Raw genomic sequence first — 13,281 nt, 5'->3', positions numbered from 1 at the left:
CTGTGAATCCTGACAAAGAAGTTTAATTTTCTAGAGTCCAAATATGCAGAGTCCGGAAAAGAAAGCCAGTGTCCTGTGCATACCACCGTTCAGAACTGCTGTAGGCAGTAAGACGAACATGTCCAAAATGTTATAAGCTCTGGAACACACAAGTCTTAAGGGTTAAAAGAAAAAAAGCGAAAGAATTGCAGCTTCATGATCCTGATCATGAAGACACTGACATTGCCTCAATAAAATTATTGCTCAATGACACTGGTGAGAAAGCTGACCGTGATACAGTTCAGATGAGAAATCTCAGAAGTCACACAAAAAGATGACAAGATGAAATTTTATGCTGTTTACGTTTTGCTTTCATTTCAGGTAGGAGGATAGAATCATCCTGTTATTTAAATAAGCTTCCTGCTCAAGGAATCACATACATTTTTTTCTTTTTTGGGGGGGGGAGGGAGGAAGGAGGAACGACTCTGGGCTTTTGGGGTTTTGTTGTTGTTACTTAGGCGAATAGCAGCATTGGAATCTGTCCTGTTGAAAAAGAACAGAAACATAATGCCTTTATCATCCTAAAGACCATTTGTGTGAGCTACACAGGCAAAAAAAAAAAAATACGCTACAAACCAATAATTCACAGAAATTGGCACTCTTATTCGTCGTTGGGAAACTTCAGATTTAGTAAATGTTTTCGCATCCAACATTGTCATAGGCTGAATGTTTCAGGTTGAATTTGTTGGTATCCCCTTGAAAGAACTGAGAGGAGATTTAATCATAGCATGTGTTTGTTCTAAATTTATCCATGCTTCAAAGCTTCTGCTGATCATCCATGGGACAAAATTTCTCTCTTCTCCATCCCACCAGTAAACAGCATCACAGATTCGTAATTTGTCTTCTGGATGCACAACTTCAGAAGTTTTCTTCTGAAGTGTCCAATCACTCACTGGGACCAAATTCTAATATTAGACAAGGTAAATAAGAGCTCCAAGTGGCACCAAGAAACCTCTCAAATCTCATTCACATCTTTTGTTTGTGATAAAACAAATGCTTATCCTTTCAGTTTCCACCTGAAAGCAAAGGGGGTTCCCCCCCATATCATGTGATACTACTTTAATTGGTACACAAAAATACCCAGATGATTTTGACATATTCCAAAATATAGACAACTYTGATGCATCTTGTTCTTTACTCACATGTTGGGCTCTGTGGAGATGGTGGAAGAAGAGAACAGTTGTACAAACTTCTCTGGATTTATGTCTACTGGCCTGCAGTTGCAAGTGACTGGTCTCAGCGATGCAGGCTGACCTTTCTAGTGCGATACTGTTCTCATGCTGTTTTATGTCACATTTCCATGTCACTGGTACACAAAACGGACTCCTTTGGCAACACAGAAAACAAGAATCCAAAGCCTTCTCTACTGTATGAGAATCTGTTCCAGAATTAAAGTAACGAAGATGCAGTACCAGACAAGGCAATCCCATTGGATCTAAGACCTTTAATGCCAAGAAACACAAGTGACAATTATTTTAGAAACAATATTTCATTAAACACTGGTGATGCCACAGTGATTGACTGTAYATAAAAAGGAGAACTACGCCAATCACTGAACTGTTAGTGCAAAAAGAAACTCCAGCACATTTCTTTACACCTCACCTTTATARCTCACGAGATCAGCAAAAATGAAGACTTCTACTTCACAGATGTCACTATACAGCAATGAATGAGACACAATAGTCACTGAAGTTGCCTTATATTTGGCCTTGAAAGCGTCTCCAAAATTTCAGAGTTGAAGTATTGCAACATAACACTTCAGTAAAGAGACTGTACTAAAACAGTTCATTGCTTAAAGTCAACCAAAGGCTCATGCAGAATCAGAGTCTGAAGATATGAACAGTTCTAACACAGGGGGCACGTGCCAAAGTTTGAGCTCTACAAACAGTGTAAGACACCAGCCGACACCACAAACGGTATTGTTTGTATGAACTTGAGGGTCTTAACTGGAGACATGCCAGAGTAAGAGACCCGCATTTACACGATCATGACCCAATGCACCCAAAGATCAAGAACCTAATGCAATGGACAATCATGGAATTAATCACATGAAGTCCCAAGCATTACAGTCGGTCATTTAGGGGAACTATTTATGCTAAACATAGATTTAAAACATAAAATTTTCTTACATTTACAACTTTGGATGTTTATTGTAACATGCTAAACACAGAAATGCCTTCTCAAAAAAAAAAAAAAAAAAAAAAAAAAAAGGCGAGAAAGAGAGAAAGGGAGATAGACCTTCCAGATTTGCACTGGTATATCATACCTGTATTGAGCAGCCCTTAGAGGCAGCAGCAGCAACACTGGGCTCAGCTGACTGGGACAAATGCATAAATTTGGGTACTGTTGATTCTGCCATTTTTCCACATGGAGAAAGGGTTCRTCCAAACTAACAGAGCAAGACATCTGTCACTGAGCAGTACTGACTTAGGTGGATCAGAGGATYGTGCTCACAGAAACTGGGCACAGAACAGCTTTAATAAGCAGTTARAATTTGGGCGCTGATGGAACCAGTTACTCAGTGTCATTTTTGCCGTGCACTGAACCATTCCAYGCAACTAGCTACGCAGCCAGAGTCAGAAGACATGACACAGAAACCTAGTGGTATTGCGCACTGAAGACACCGGAGCAGTGACCCCACTCACCACACCGATCACAGACAAAGTCCGCTCTGGTCATGTTTTAATTTGGTAAATTTAAGTCCTAACCTGACCTCTGACTCTTGGGATGCACTAAGAATATGCACCTACATAACGGTATCTGCTGAAACGTTATGTAATAAACATGATAATACSTAATTTCTTGTATTAATTATACTACAAAACATGGGCATCAGAAAGAAAACAACAACAAACTTCCTTCTATGTTCTTTCAAGTTCTGTGGAATTTAACTCAGGACCATTTCTTGGCACAAATGCTTATCTTCATAACCTAGAGTTCACTGGATTTCAAGTTCACATTTATTAGTCCTTATCTTCACTATGCACCAAGTGGTCTCCCATTCATATTTGAACCTCTACTTTTCCTTCAAGTGAAGATAACCTAATAAACATATATCCAAAACTTCAAAAACAAACTACTTTATTTATTATGCATCAGATTAATAATCTGATTTGCAAAAATCTCAGCTCCTTCAGGGCAAGCACTGCTCACTGGTACACAACCCATGCTTAATGAGTAAGTCATTTTTAGGGTTGAGCATTAAGGACTTGAAGGAAACAGAAAGTTTACATGATTAAACACAAAGCAGTGAAGGCTTCCACTCCTAGCCTAAGGTCTTCAATCAACTTACTGCAATGCAGAATAAATCAATTCCTCTCCGCCTCAGTTTCTAATCTGAAACACGGTAATAACAACACTTACCAGACTGACCTGCTATCTTTCAAATGAAGYGGATTTTTAAAGAACAGGCACACCTATACTCAAGCAAATAAACTATGCTGATTCACAACAGCAGATTGCCTGGGCCAAATTCCATACAGTATTAACAAGTCAACAGGAAGCACTCTAAAATTATTACACTGATGTGCTCTCTTCTTCCTTCCTCTACATTCCAGTTAGCTGGCACTCTCAGCGTTCTCCATCAATATACAGACACAGGTAGCAACCTAAAATTCTGCCTTCCCTTTCCCTTTTATTAGATTCTCCCTCTCCACCCCTTAAAGGGCTTTTTTCTCCCCATCTCCCTCCTCTCCCCTCAGCAGCACACAAACGGGAACTGTAGCATCTGGAGAATGGTATTTGTAGCTAGGGTAGTCACACTCAGTGTGGGAGTGCTGATGGTAGTCACTAATCCAAAAGGAAGAATTCAAGTAATTGTACACTTAATAAAAGTTCCTTTCTTCTCAAAACCATGATTATTCAATATAAGTAAAAAGATTTACATGCTATATCATATAAACATAGCCTGAATCACTGTGCCAATCTAACAAGGAATTGTATAAGTATACAATTAGTGTTTAATGGAAGAAAAGCAGAGTGCAAGACTGCTGTACAATATAAGTAGATCTCTGCTTCAAGAAGAACAAAGTGTCCAAAATATGGCTTTACAATTACACACACTGATTGCCATGGATTTTTAACTGAATAGTTATTTACTTAGAATAGGAACATTAAAATGTAGATTTCCCCATTTTTACTGGCTGCTTTAACCAACTGAAAGCTAGTATTTTAATCTTTTGCAATGCTGATGGAGAGTAAAAGGGTACTTTGGAACATGGTATGGTTAAGCTTTCTGGACAAAAGTTTGAAGGAGGCTTTGAAGGAGTCTGGTGGCAGTCAAACTTCCCTCTCCCTCACACAATTTTATATCCCGACGAAGCTGGGACCTATACCCAGGAACTTCATCCAGGGGAGGAGGCAGTAATATACTGTCGGGAGACACTCCTCTAATTTTCAGGTTCCTTCCCATCAACATCGCCACCTCCTTCATCTGCTCTCTTGGGACCTGCTGACTCCRCAAACACAGCAGCCCTGCCCCAGCACTGGGCTTGGGCATGGAGACAGCCACCACAGAGCTGGAAGGACTGCCACAACAGTGGGAGACAGTAAAATAAGACAGTGCAAATAAGAATAGTGCAGGGCACTAAACTAGCACTGCCTATGCCACAACAACATCAAGATTGGCAAGGGTAATCATATGTTTATAATCACAATGCATTTGGGGTATCAGTGTACTGTCCATCAGTACTGTAATTTCTTTGCAAAGTTACTCTTTAAACAAATTCCATGTTACATATGCCAAGAACATTTTTAATGGTCCTATTCCTGTGCTAGAAAAGATGCTTAAGCACATCTCTCTTCACAAACAGATCTCATGTATTGTTTTCTTTATATCTTCTTTACACACTCCTCTCCTTGCTGTTCCAAGGATGTCTTTTCTCAATTCACTGGGAAAAACCTCCTCCCAGTTCAGATTCTGATCATTACATGGCAGGTAAAAAAAAGGTTTTAAAAAAAAAATCATATGAGTCCCAAAAAAAGAAAGTTTATTTCAAGTGTACGATGGCAAGTTCCTTCTAGTGTAACTTTTGATCTCCAAAAAGCAGACAAGTTTTATTGTCTACTGGACTACCAAAGTCCACAGCATGGAAAACAAGATATAGGAAAATATAAAATTTAATCACAACACAATGGAAGTTGTATTTATCTTTTAAATCTTCAGCTGTATGTGGGATAATGGCAAAAATGATGAGGGGRAAAAAAAAGAAAAAAAAAAGAGAGACAGTACTTATCACCTTTCTTYTATTATGCAAGAAGTCTGGAAGCCACCACAGGAGTTTGACAACTTCCCATTGACTTCATCCAGGCTGGAATTTCCTGCTAAATTTGCGCACGCGCACACACATGTTTACTCTTACAGGGTAAGAGGTATTTATAAGTGTTCTTTACAACTATGCATCAAATCCTTTTGTACATCCTTATCCTCATTCCTTATCTAGGATGCCCTGATACAGCACTGTTAAGAGGGGCTACTGTCACTGCCTCTCTATCTAGGGTGAAATGTCCTTGAAGGACAAGATACATCATCATCTTCGGCAATGCACCGTAAGATATTCTAGTACATATAGATTTATCTTGGTTTCTTTCCCATCTGTTGTGTAGGCCCAATCAGTTAACGAAAGGAATTTCACCCTTGCAAGGCAACACTGACCGTCTTTCTAATCACATTCATTTAGTAACTATTTCAGCTAACCATGTGTCCTGTCAGCAATTTGCTCTATATGTGCTTCAATAAGGGTAGGGAAAACTCAAAGAAAAGCACCATTACTATTTACAAACTTGATTAAAAGTTACAGTATATATAAGGATTCAGATGAATCTTTCTACTGAATTTACTCTTTTGTACCAGCTTTAACAAAAGTGTCAGCAATGCACAGTGTATACGATGCATCAGAGCTGACAAAATAAACTCCTTGCCTCAAAGAAGCTATTACCACCTAAGTATTTGTCATATTTATAACCTGACAGGTGAAGGAGAGAGCAACTTTTTGTTGTTTTTTTGCACAATTGGGAGGCAAACGTGCACTGTGAATTTTGACCGAGTGAAATTTCCTGTCAGTTTCTGAGAGAATAATTTTGCCACACAGACCTAGGTATAAGCTAATTACACTGGATGCACAGAAGCTACTTTCCAACACTAGAAATGTAGGAGTCCTGATTCAAATACTTAGTTAAGTTCTGTTTTTTAGCATTCAGATATTCTCTGTGATTTCTGCAGCGTTTAAAGAAAAATATATGCTTTTTTTTGCAGGACTGGAGCTCTAATTAGTTTCTCCAAAACACTGAAAAGGTTTATTTCATATCATCTGGCCTTTGKATTATTATTTCATACAAACCTAAAAACAAATAAATTCCCTGAGATCAAGATTAACTTTTAAGTAAGCAAACACTTAACTTTAAGACAACTGTAGCATCTGAAACTTGGCATAAAAGACCACAACAAATATCAAACTTGCTTCTGGTCTAACAGGTGGAATCAAATTAATGCTTACTTTAGCAAATCCTACCAAACATTATACATATTTTCACAAAAGATACTAATTTAACTCTTACAGATATACAAGATAGCATTTTAAAAGCTGCTGTACTGCTATCCTTACTCTGGCAGCACGTCCCGTGTTTTCGAYGAGTTCTGTATGAGTTTAAGCTCAACGGTGAGGGCTCAAGGCTCAACCGCACCAGAAAAACCATCCAGGTGCGATCCGCTTCTCGGCTCACCTGCCGATACCTGCGTTCCGGATTCCGTGTTTCCTTGGAAACAACTGATGATGTCACTAACCCCTGAAGCAGTAACAGAAATGCACTTCCCGGCTCCGCTGCAGACGTTAGTCACGTCACTGCTCGACCTCAAGGAACAGCGCACCGAAGCCAGATTTCGGCAAGCAGAGGCTTTCCAAATCAGCTTCTGCTACGGCAGAATTCCACTGCAACTGCAATCTAAACAGAGAACCTGGCATATAATGTTACCCTGAAAGATGTGAAATTTCAAAAATATCAGATAGGATACTTTCAATCACAGATCAAGCGCAGTATTATATATTCTTTGTATAAAATATATATACTCTTTGCGCGGAAGAGTATGTGCAGTTGGAAGCCTTCTTTYACCAGACTTCCCTAAACATACTACTTGATTAGAAACCACCATCAACTTGTTCATAAAAATACATGCTGTGTAGTAGTATTACTGGCACATGTTTAAGCTCTCCAGCGAAGAATTATATAGGGCATTGGCTACTTAGTTTCTGGAAYATAAAAGCATCCTTCACCTGCCATCCTGAATCTCAAAGTTCTGCTCAGGAAAACTACAGGTCCCAGGATGCATTAGTTTATCTTTTTCCAGGCAAGCTAGTCAGACACAAACAGAGCACTGCACACTGGGGCCTGTAGTTTCCGTGAGCCACAGTCTCACCAGAGACGAGACCAGATGTAGGCCATATTGCACACTTCCATGGGCCAGCACACAGCAACGCACACTCCACCCRTGCAGATACCTCCTAATGGCAATCAGCTAACCTAGATTAATGTCTGTTTCTCATATGTCGAAAGACTATTAGAAGTACAAAGATTTCAGTAAAAAATAAGTATCAGCTAACCAAGAATTCCCAAAGAATAAACAGCAGTTTAGCTGCTTTCAAATATGCAGCGTGGGTTAGGGCTTTCTAATATCTTCATATGAATACAAGGGAGATTTTTTTCCCTCCTCTAGAACTGTTATATTTCTTAATATTAAAGCCTGTTTTCAAAGAGCGCTCTTTCTGTAAGAAAAGTATGTTTGCTGAGAGGCATATTCTCCCTGTGCAGAATTTAGTAATTTGGAAACAAATTACTCTCTTTCTCCATTTCCAAAACATACTGCAGCAGGAGCCAGCCCTCCCTTCCCAAAAAGGAGCAGAGCTTACTGAGAATTCAGGAGCTGTATCTAGGGTAGGCCTCAGAGAGGAATACACTGTACTCCAGTAAAGGGAAGGGCAGCTCCCCCTACCAGTCTGTTGCAAGAAGGCTTTAATCGCGGAAGGAAACAACCAGTGATCAAAATGAACAAGTCTGCCCTCCCTCTCCATCCCCCCTCCCCCGAGCTCTGTTTTTTTTTAAAAAAAGATACGTATATATAATTCCATCTAAGTACTTGTGTTTTACTATTCTTAGTAGAACAACAGCGTCTTCGCAGCATTTCCAGGCTAGCAGGCAGCGCCCGCGCAAACATGCGAAAGAAAAAGGTCCAAGACTCCGAACCAAGCAAAAGGCAGCATCCTGTCGCAACAGAAACACAAACAGGGATCYTTAAGTCACCTGAAAGACATCCCGATGCATTTCCCTATACAGGCAGAGGGCCTCACAAGCATCTAAAGGTTTTGTCAATAGAGCAATACTGTCCATAGGCCAAAAGACAGCTGTTGCCATAGTTACTATCAGCCAGCTTATCAGAAAATAATTATTGTGATTACTCAGAAGTTTTGTTAAAACAATTTAAAGCTTCGGTAAAATACTACTTGATCCCTTCAATTAACTGTTTGAACTACGCTGCCTTCGGGATCCACACAGTTAACGGTGCTCGGATCCGCAGGGTCGGAGGGAACAAGGGAAGGAATCGATGCTCCTTCTCCCGTTCGAGTCCTGACGGCTTGTACTCCGCAGGCAGGAGCGGCGAGACGGAGCCSAGCTCAAGCTCTGCTGCTAGAGTTCTCTTTTCACAGGCCTAAGGACAGAGTCCAAGCAAAAACCATCTCGCAGGCACAGGCGCTGYCTACCCCCAATATTTTAACCATTCATGTATCTGCATCCCCATTCAAGAACGCACCATCTGCAGTTTCAAAACCTATTTCTAATYATATACACAACGATAAAGACCCTCATTTGAGGAGCAAACAATACAGATCCTGTAGCGAGTGAACTTGGTATCATACCCTTTCGTCCTACAAGCACAGGACTGTCAAGTGGAAAGGCAGAATCTGGAAAACACGCGTTTTAAGAATTCATACATTAAAATAGCACATAAGCCAGTGTGAACGTGGCCTACCACAGAACTACATAAGCAGAGTTGTGCTCCTTATGTACAACATATAAAYGTATTTCCACCAATAACAAAAGTGYTAGGCTAGGTTTTAAGGAGGTGCAGTATTTGGATGTGCCCCCCCTTTTCTTTTTTCTTTTTTTTTTTTTTTTTTTTTTTTTTTTTTTTTTAAGAAAAGAAGTGTTTGGGCATAGGAGCTCTAATCAAAGGGTGACTGTTTGCAGTGAAGGTCAAACCACCTATGCATAAAGCTTTTTAGGCATGGGCACTTGATGATTCCTACTGATGAACTTTTTTAAAAAAATATCATTAAATGTAACGTTTGCATCATTAAAATGATGTAAACAGAACAGGCTTCTCTGCAGAATTTATTTTTTAGATTTACCAGCAGYATATTCTCTCTTCAAAAGCCTACAATGATCAAAGTATTAAAGCAAAAAAGAAAAAAAAAATCAGTGACAAAGTTGAAGCTTTGTTAGGGGAACAGGCACAGCAATAATTTGAGACAGAAGGAAGGGAGCTTTCAGAACTTTCTACAGCTTTAAAAAATATTTTAAAGGCATGTGATTCTACTTTTAAAATTTAATTGCCACTTGAATTGATGACCTTTTCTCAATGCTAGGTAATTTTTTTTAAAAACATTTCCACTTCTGTATGTGTTATAGCCATTTTATATCTACACTTGCCGCCTTGCTTTTGTTATGTCAAAACCTCACAAAAGCAGARCCAAACAACTTAAATCAGACTTCATCAATTTCTGCACAGTGAGGAACCTGATAAGGTGAAGGAGTGATAAATTATTTAAAGCTCACAAAATATAGTAACATTAAAAAAATCTGAATATTTGTAATAAAGAAATTGAAAATAAGAAAATGCAAAGTACCCCCCAAATGTAAATAAACTTCTGTTTTGCCTGCATAATGCATAATCCACTACCAGCACAAGCCAAGTAACTGGCTTTGTGTTGTACTGATCATGAAATATTAATGTAGGATACCTATAAAAACTATCCTTCAGTTCACCCTCTATTTACAGAGTATGGACATAAGTAAGTATCTTGCCCCTTGCATTCAGTGCACATCTCAAAGCTTTTCTGCACACCCTCCCACCTTTCCAGCATACAGTTTGTTCCTAAATAATAATCCTTTGTGCAGTTAAAATACACCAGAAGCAGGACGCGAGCTGCTTTCTGGCACAGTAATTGAACAAGGGCAATTCACGAACAGGCAGGAGCCAGGCCTTTTGTGGAGTCTTACACTTCCAGTACACGGCTACGCATGTGACCGCGCAGTTGTGAGCATAAAGGCTGAGAGGGACAGTAGAGAAATACTATTAGAAACCTAATAATAGATTTTTAGCACTGCCCCTTCTACACAAGGAGCCTCTCCTACGGGCTAGTCCGCTTAACAGCGCACACCACCACGCAATGCCCCTCCAAAGAGCAGAGCCCTGTCACACTCAAGTTCTTTCCAAAAGATTTTAAATAAAGGAACAAAAACAACAGAACAACAGTACTGAAGAGGTTAAGTCACCCACGTACATTTCAAACATGAAATTTATTTGGAGTTTCTGGTAATGTGCACAAAATGCCCATAACACACGAAAGGAAGAGGTAGCTCATCACCGTTCTCACAAACTGCTATGAAAATGAAGCAGAAATCTCAGCTGTAAACAAATGCCAACAGCAACAATTCACTCCACTGAATGAAGTTCTCCATGGCTCAGAGAATAAGTATCAGGGAACTGAACAGCTACAGTACGTCCATATGCTATAATAACCACTACAAACTGCACCAACAATCTAAAGGGACAGCAGGACTCACTATTAAAGCTTTCAAAAAGCACTCAATTTCACAACTTTCTAAGGCACCACTGAAAGACATTTCATTTTCCTGAAAAAATACACATGAAACTAGTCTCCTTTGTATAAATTCAGTCCAAGAGTAACTTTTAAAAATTATAATTTCAACAGTGAAGTTTAATACACACACACAAAAAATAAAACAAAAAATAAAAAAAAAATACTCTGCACTCAAAGCAAAAGTAGATTCGGAGCAAGAACTTTTTAGGCCCAATATTTGAAACCCAGCTGAAGTTGCGTGCCTAAGGTGAAGAGCAAGCTTCACAAAAACTAAACTGAAGGCAGAGAACTTGCATTTAAAGCTGGAAAACACAAGCCAAACAAACCATACTTTTCTCTCAACTGTAAAAAAATTCAGTTTCTTACTTCTGCTTTAAGTTCTTGGAAGGAAAGTTTTCTATTTTCATTCTCAAAAGGAAGAAAACTAATACCTCCCTCCCCCCATGCTCCTCCTCCCAGCCTTCCCATAAATCCAGTTCAGGATGCACATAAAAAAAAGCAAAGCTTAAACGCCTTCAGACTGAAACCTTACGATGAATAATAGTAAAATAATTATTTCAAARGCAAAAAAAAAAAAAATCCTGAATGTGACATCTTGAATTATACACCATGTTAGCTTTGTTAGTTAACTGAAAAAAACACCAAAACCCGTAACGGGACCCACTTCAACTTCTTCACTGCTCAGGTCAACAGAGCTAAAAGTTGTAGGTATGACATAGTTGACATCCAGCTTCTGTTAAGTATTTGGTGAACAAGCAACGTACCTTCTGCTGGGCAACCAGTCTCTTAAGACCTTGAGGTCATATTCTATAGAAGCTACTACACAATAAGAAATCAATGGATAAAGAGGTTGCTTAATATTCCTRATGTATCTACTGCCAGTTTCTCAAACTCCTAGACAATATAACTACCACATAATAATCTGATTTCTCAACCACAGTAAGGTTGAAAGGTTTAAAAACAAGCRAGAAGCATGTCACTTAATTTTTTAAATACAGTTTTGAAGTCTCATTTACTGAGCTTCGGAATTCCTTACTTWAAAAAAAAAGAAAAAGGCAGTTTAATTCACCTATCATGAAACATGATATAAATAAAATTCCCAAACCCTGTGATCTTTCTACTGAAGCACAGTAATTAACTTCTCTAACTCACCTGGGTAGTTGCAAACATTTTTTGGTTTGTTTGCTTGTCCTATTCCTATTAGTAATTCAATATCACTTCTTATATATATATGGAGTATAAAGTTATATTGCAAATAGTCATTAACATGCCTAATATAAAAGTTTTAGCTGGGTAGAAGGTATGAATTTTAACTTTCTAGTACTCAAGGTTTTATGAAGCTTGTTATTCTCTTCCCAAATTAAGTCTCAAAATAAACCTCTTTTCATCAAAGTGAAGCATCCCCCCTGCTATGTAACAAATCTAGCCTCGCCAGCCAGCTCCRGGCAGGCACAGGAAAGCCAAAGGAAAAGGACTTACAAAACTGAAACTAATCAGGTGTCTTCACTGTTAGAAATGAGCACAGTACAAGAAAAGAGTAAACAAGCATCACCACAAAAAGCATTTCAGCTATTTCAAAGTCTACAATGTGGCAGTGGGGTGGGGGGAAGGWCCTGTACACCCATACAGGAATATCTGTCCTTTAACCTGATAACAAGTGGTAGCTTATCTAGCTAAGAAAACTTCACTAGCTCGAATGAGGCTGCTACTTCTTATTGTAAGCCTGGCATTACTGAGCACACGTCCCCTCCTCGTTTTTCCATGTTCAGACCTCCCATACACCACAACACACAACTTCCTCACGACATGCAAGTTATTATCCCCAGTGGGATCTCTTTACATGCAGTGTCCCCAGTGAACAAAAGTTCATTGTCAAGCTCAGAGCTTGGGCCCAAACAAACATCCAGGGCAAAGGAGAGGAACTGCTCCTATCCACRATTTTAAGACTTGCAAGCAATCACCGTTACTTACAATTAAGAAGTGGGAACAGGTGTAGCAGGTATCATACTTTGATAGCTGAACAAAGAATATTATAGCACGTGACTGAAATGTGATGACATTTGTACACCAATCGAAAACAAAAGCCACTCTCCAATGGCACTCTTTCCTCCACCCCCAAAAATTAGGAACTTAGAAATCACTCCATATTGAAACACATCTGTTCACAGCCTCATTTTCTGACACTTGAGAAGAAGTTGAATGAAGAGCTCCATACACTGATCCAGCACACATTCACCTAAAAGCCTAGGTGTACAATCTCGCAAGCACCCAGCAGACTGCCAATGGGTCGGGAGGAAAACCTACCAACAGTGCAGCTCAGAATAATAAAATGGGAAGGAAAAAAGAAAAGCAGGGAAAAAAAAAGAAA

General features: G+C 39.2%; 1 protein-coding gene across 2 annotated transcripts in view; it reads right to left on the bottom strand.

Annotated features, from left to right (window-relative positions):
* The window catches only part of PHF21A (PHD finger protein 21A), a 138,618-nt gene extending 125,709 nt beyond the window's left edge, over window positions 1-12,909 (bottom strand). The window contains exon 1 of one of the 2 annotated variants that reach the window (XM_085306368.1): window positions 12,885-12,909. The gene's annotated coding sequence lies outside the window, so the exon portion shown is untranslated. The remainder of the gene's footprint in view (window positions 1-12,884) is intronic. The other variant, XM_085306350.1, reaches the window with a different exon arrangement.
* Window positions 12,910-13,281: the final 372 nt, after the last annotated feature.

This window comes from Rhea americana, unplaced genomic scaffold, assembly GCF_003343005.1.
Source record: "Rhea americana isolate MKP2758 unplaced genomic scaffold, rheAme1 scaffold_102, whole genome shotgun sequence".
Taxonomy (NCBI): Eukaryota; Metazoa; Chordata; class Aves; order Rheiformes; family Rheidae; genus Rhea; species Rhea americana.
This window is presented reverse-complemented; position numbering and strand designations above follow the sequence as displayed.